Raw genomic sequence first — 5,753 nt, 5'->3', positions numbered from 1 at the left:
ATTATTATTATTATTGTTGTTGTTGTTATTTGTTGTTGTTGTTATTTGTTGTTGTTGTTGTTGTTGTTATTTGTTGTTGTTGTTGTTGTTATTATTTGTTGTTGTTGTTGTTGTTGTTAATCCTAAGAGGGACCATGTGCTAAATGTTTGGAGCGTTGTGTCTCCAGTCTTGATGCCACATGGTTAAGTGTTCACAGAGAATCTGGACATTTGGACCATTTCATATGCTTGGATTTGTGTGGCTTGGTTTGTTTGTTTGTTTGTTTGTTTTGTTAATTGTTTTGTTAATTTTCCAGTAGCTGAGGTCCGGTGGTGGTTCTGGTGTGCTGGCAGTACTTTCTGTTCTTCCTGAGTTGGGTTGTGTCACTACGTGTTAAAGGTTTGTTTTGGTGTTATTGTTTGGTGGTACTGTGTACTACTGCTAACTTCAGCTTCTGTTTTTGTTTATCAGTTTATGGTTTCTGTTTGGGAACATTATTATAACCTAGAGTTTTTAAATAGAAACAAATAGTTTTTTTTTAAATAAATAAATGTGAACAGTGTCAGGTGTTCCCAGTATTTGGTATAAATGATCCTGTGTACCTTTCTTTATGAGTAGTAGTAGTAGTACTCTCTGGGTGAAACTCCCAGTTGTCCAGTTTGGAGCTGTGTATTTTATGCTAATGACTCCACCCTGGTAGTAGTACCACATCAGAAAACAGTTAAATCACTTGTTGTTAACTCCTTATAAAACATTTCATACATTTATGTCTTTTTTTAAAAGTAAAACAAATGTGAAAAGGTCTGTTTCACATCCAACTGGTTGCAAAAGCAGCAATTAAAGACATATTTTATGTACAATTGCAAATATTAGTTTGCATTTAAATTGTTGGAATAGATTAATTTTTCTTCAGAATTGAGTGATTCCATATTTTCCCTGTACTTGGTCAATAAAAGTAACATTCACTGACTTCCACAATGTTTTCTCTTCATTTCTTTGAGCGTTCCTGAAAGCAACAAGTTTCACTTTGGAATGACCTGATTATTGTCTCATGTTTTAGATCTGAGTTTGTTTTACAGGATGACATGTCTGAATGAGAGCTGATTCCATTCGTTATGACAGGTTGTACTGTGACTGCTGGATATGAGCTGCAGTCACCCTGAAAGGAAGAAGTGAGCAACAAGTAATGGATGCAGGAAAATTACTTGTTTTCTTGGTGTCACAGTATTTTAGTTTTAGTTTAGTTTTTTATTTGTATCTCTTTAATTTTTAACTAATTCTACTCAGTTCCTAGTGTTCCTTATTGTTCGTAAAGGTCTTGCAATAAAATAAATTTTTGTGCTTCTGTGAGTGAGCCTAAGTTTGGATTCACTACAACTGCAACACATTGAACAGATGGCTGTAATTTATTGGTAGTAATAGTGTGTGTTTTACACAAGGACAGCCTGGAGACAAGGTGTGTGTGTTTGTAGTAATCCGTCCTGACTTTAGTTTGACTCGTGTTGAAGTACTGTGGTACAGACAGCAGAAAACTTGATGTACTCCACAACACAAGTCCTGTTTATATTTGATCCTCAGTGTTTCTGTGAAACTTGTTCTGAACGACACATTTTCTATCATAGACATTTAGATGGAGTGGGAAGGACTCAGATGAAGACCTTCCACAGGACTCTGCAGTCACTGTTCCCAGGTCAGTGTTTTTCTGCTCTTGTATCATGTGGATTATATATTTAAATAACAGCACCGTCATGTTTTCACTTGTTTAGGTGGAGACAGGTTTGACACTGGCAGACATCTTGGACAGTTTTCAAACTGAGCACAAAAAGGACACAAACATCACCGTATCCTTGAAGAAATTTATAGTTATTATAGATTAGTACTGATATTAGAAACAACACTAGAGTATTAGGTTTTTTTATAACACTTTTATAATGTTTGATCTATTATGTGTTCATTGAAATAGAGTAGCTACATGTCCGAATCATAACCAACACATAAGTGAAGCGTTATGATCACATTAGGTTGGGTTATTGGATGAATGCCTGTGATTCAGCCGTAGGTCAGCAGGGGGCGAACTCAGGCATTGAAGAATCGTGTAAAAACGTGAACTTCCTGACGTTGAGTCCAGAGTGGTTTCCTTGTCAGCCGGTGACAAATAAACCTCACTCAGGTCCAGAATTCTGGTGTTGTACGACTTTATTCGTTTCACAAATCAGTTTATTTAACAATTGTGTTTTCATCTTGACTTCAGTCGATATTGAACACGTATTTCTTACATGACAACAGAGAGCCCTTCTGAGCCATGACCATGACCAAACCAAGTGTCTGCTGGAAGATGTTCCACAACTGGAATTTATCAGAGACATGGCAGCTGATTACAGGGGCTCAAAGACTGTTTCTTAGGTATATATACAGTATATATACAGTATATATACAGTATATATATATTAATTAGAATTAGCATCATAACAAACTGCTGCTGTAATCATTAATAAGTGTGTTTTTGTTTCCAGGCTTCTGATGTTAGAAGTTGGTTCCTCAGGAGTGTTTGAAGGTCAGACAGGGAACCTGTTCTTCAGCTCTGACCTGGAGGAGCTGGTCTGGTCAGGAACAAGTACTTCCTGGCAGCGAGACTGACTGCAGGGTCCATCTTCCATAATGGCCCTGGTCCCAGTGGACCTAAATACCAGTCTTTACAGGATGATGTGTGGTCAGCCAGTAGACGTCCCTGCACTGGTACCAGTGCTTCCTGTTGACTCGACACAACATGTTGAAGGTCAGATCATTAGTTCTGCTTGGTTTGATGTCGTTTCTGGTTTTGGTTTGTCGTTCGATGTACTTTTACTTCTTTATGACTGAATTAATAAATAAAAAATAAAAAACTTTACACATGATGTTTTTAAATCACCCTGTTTTACATTTTAGTCATATGCACTTAGAGTCTTTATAAAGTGACTTTCAGTGTTTTGGTCCTGAGTGGTCCTCATGCTAACAGCCTGTCTTTCACCTCTTCTATGAGCTGAGTCTGAAACTACTTCTGTTTGTTTTAATCTTAGTTTCAGTCCTCCTCCTCCTCCTCCTCCTCCTCCTCCTCCTGCTCCTCCTCCTCTAACAAGCTGTTTAGAAACCTTTTCTAATTATTTAAGAGTAGTAAACGACTGAAGACTTGTCCATCCTCACATGTTGGATCCAGAGTTCAGGTCAAACAACAGAACTTTAAATATTATATGAGTTTTATTTCTGTGATCCTTTATTAGACATAGCTGTCCTCTGAAGGTTTGGACCTGCTCCACACCTGATGAGCTGCAGGAGGTGAAGGAGGAGTTTCCATCTGTGTGATGGAGACAGTTTGAGCTCCATGTATTCCACAGGTAAGAATGAGAGAGGATTCTTCATGAATATGGAGTTAAACACACTTAGTTTCATTTACAGGATGTTTAACATGTTTAACATGTTTTTACTGAAAGCTCTCCCAGCATGGTCAGCCAGTACAGGAACAGATTGAACCAGTGTGGGCCTTCTGCAGGTAGTGGGCAGAAACTGTCCACCTGTGTGTTTACAGCACAGGTGAGCTGCCTGCAGTGTGTTTTCATGGTAACATGGAGTCCTGCTGCAAACAACCGAAGGAGGAAGAAGAGGAGAACTGGCTGCTGGATGTTGTACAACAAGGTAACTGAAAACCTTTGAGTCTAAATCTTCACATGTGGACACAGACCTGTTTGTTTCATCACCACATGGACAAGTTGACCTCTCTGTTCAGCAGCTGCTCATCTTTGTGTCGGGGACAGACCTAATCCGAACCAGGAGAACCCTGCCTCCCAATGTTTCCTCCCAGAGGAGCACAGTGTGCTGAGGACATGAACGAGCTGATGGAATGCAGCCAGAGGCTCACACAGCTTCGTTTAAAGAAAACTGTTTAAAGTAAATGTTCACATGTCCATTCTTCATTAGGAACATTTGTAACTGCTTCAAACCTGGTCAGTTGTTATTAAATCAACAAACGTTTGTGTTTTACTTTGTCCAAAATATCTTACAAATCTCACAATTCAAACAAAAACAAAGTAAACATAATCAACTATGAGAAGTTAGAGTCAAATACAAATATCTGTACTGTACCACAGTGAGTACATTCACAGATTAAAGGCAGGTTTTTATTGACTCTTCCTTCATTCAGTCTGTCAGTAAACAGGTTTTACTCAGTAAAGAATTAATTAACACTTCAAACTCTGACATTTGAAACATTTCAACAGCTCTTTTTAAAGTTTTTTGTACTTCACTTTACACGGCCCATCTGTGGTGAAGATACTAAAAAGTAGCCTGCAGAAACTTTATGTGACGTACATGATGGTATGAGGCTACCACTCACAGTGTCAGCCACATGTTTGGACATGATGCTGCTCCACATGTGCAGCTGTGCTCAGGAACCTCATGGATAAACATGTGTAGGTTATCTGTGTCATGTTATAAAGGAACTGTAATTTTAGTAAATCCTGTTTTTACTACAGTGAGATTTATGTCAAGACTGTGGAAACATTGGTGTCATCATTTATTTGTGACTCAGTGAAGATTGTTAAGATTGAGCTTGGTTGATCAGAACCCCAGGATGCAGAACTGAGTGAGGAGGCAAAAAGTGATTTATTACAACAAAACAAAGAGGCTGACGTGGCAGCAAAAAGAACAAGGTCATTGGACAGGAACATCAACAATCAAACAGTAAACAGAGAGCAAGGATCTGACAAAGACTGAGGACAAAGGACAGAATATAAAGGAAGAACTAATGAGGTGAAACAAGAAACACCTGGGGAAGAAACATGAGGATCAGGTGTGAGTGGGCGGGGCTAAAGCAAAGACAGACAGGAAGAAAACAGGAGGAAAAGACAGAAAAACTTAGAATAAATCATAAGCGCAGACACAAATCATGACAAATGTTTATTTTTATTTTTCTCTTCTTTTGTTTTTACCTTTCTTTTTTACTGTGGACCTTTTGTGTCTGGAATAAAGATTGGTTGAATTTGACTGAAAAAAAAAAGTAGTTTAAAATCAGGACAAGGCTTATCTTTACACAAAAATGGAGAAAAGTAATAAATGAATGGTCCAGGATGGATTATAAAGCTTTACTGACACCTGCTGTCCTGAAAGAGAAACTACATGTTGACCAACAGTTTGAATCATCTTTTATCATGTGACCAGGAGCGTGCACACACATGTTCAGGGACAGGTGCACAAATGTAAAAACAGGCACCTTGTCTGGTGTCACAGAACCAGTGGGTCCTGATAATGTGACATTACAGACACATCCTGTACATGTTTATCTATTTTAAATCAGATTTATTCTGTCTGATACAGATGTTTAATATTCAACTCTACAGGTTGGTTTCTGTAACAAACTGACAACAACAGAACAAAAACTAGTAATGACAATGTTTGTAGAGTTTATAAAATAACTATAATCAAAATGACTAATGTCTTTTTGTTGTGTGGAGGATCTTCCTTCAGTCATAGAGCTGTTTCCATGATCTGAATGAAACATTTCATCTGTGTCTGACGGAGGAAGGCAGGAAAACATGGAGCTGCTTCTCTGCTGCAGTTAAAACACCAACAATATGAAATATGTTGATTTGGGTGAAACTGCTTGGTGACAAAGGTCAGTGCAATAAATTACAACATTTAAACTAATCAGACTCTAAATTACTGTCAAAATGTAACACTCTAACACAGGGGGGTCGAATTCACAAGGGGGCCAAAGTTCCACACTTAGTCCAGATCAAGAGAC

General features: G+C 38.2%; 1 long non-coding RNA gene across 1 annotated transcript; it reads left to right on the top strand.

The window, feature by feature from the left end:
• Positions 1 to 1,605: 1,605 nt before the first annotated feature.
• Positions 1,606 to 3,985, top strand: LOC106530201 (uncharacterized). The gene is made up of 7 exons (XR_001311742.1): positions 1,606 to 1,670; positions 1,747 to 2,150; positions 2,267 to 2,383; positions 2,494 to 2,756; positions 3,238 to 3,351; positions 3,448 to 3,649; positions 3,741 to 3,985. It is a non-coding gene; the product is annotated as an uncharacterized LOC106530201 (long non-coding RNA).
• Positions 3,986 to 5,753: the final 1,768 nt, after the last annotated feature.

Source organism: Austrofundulus limnaeus, unplaced genomic scaffold, assembly GCF_001266775.1.
Source record: "Austrofundulus limnaeus strain Quisiro unplaced genomic scaffold, Austrofundulus_limnaeus-1.0 Scaffold499, whole genome shotgun sequence".
Lineage (NCBI taxonomy): Eukaryota > Metazoa > Chordata > Actinopteri > Cyprinodontiformes > Rivulidae > Austrofundulus > Austrofundulus limnaeus.
This window is presented reverse-complemented; position numbering and strand designations above follow the sequence as displayed.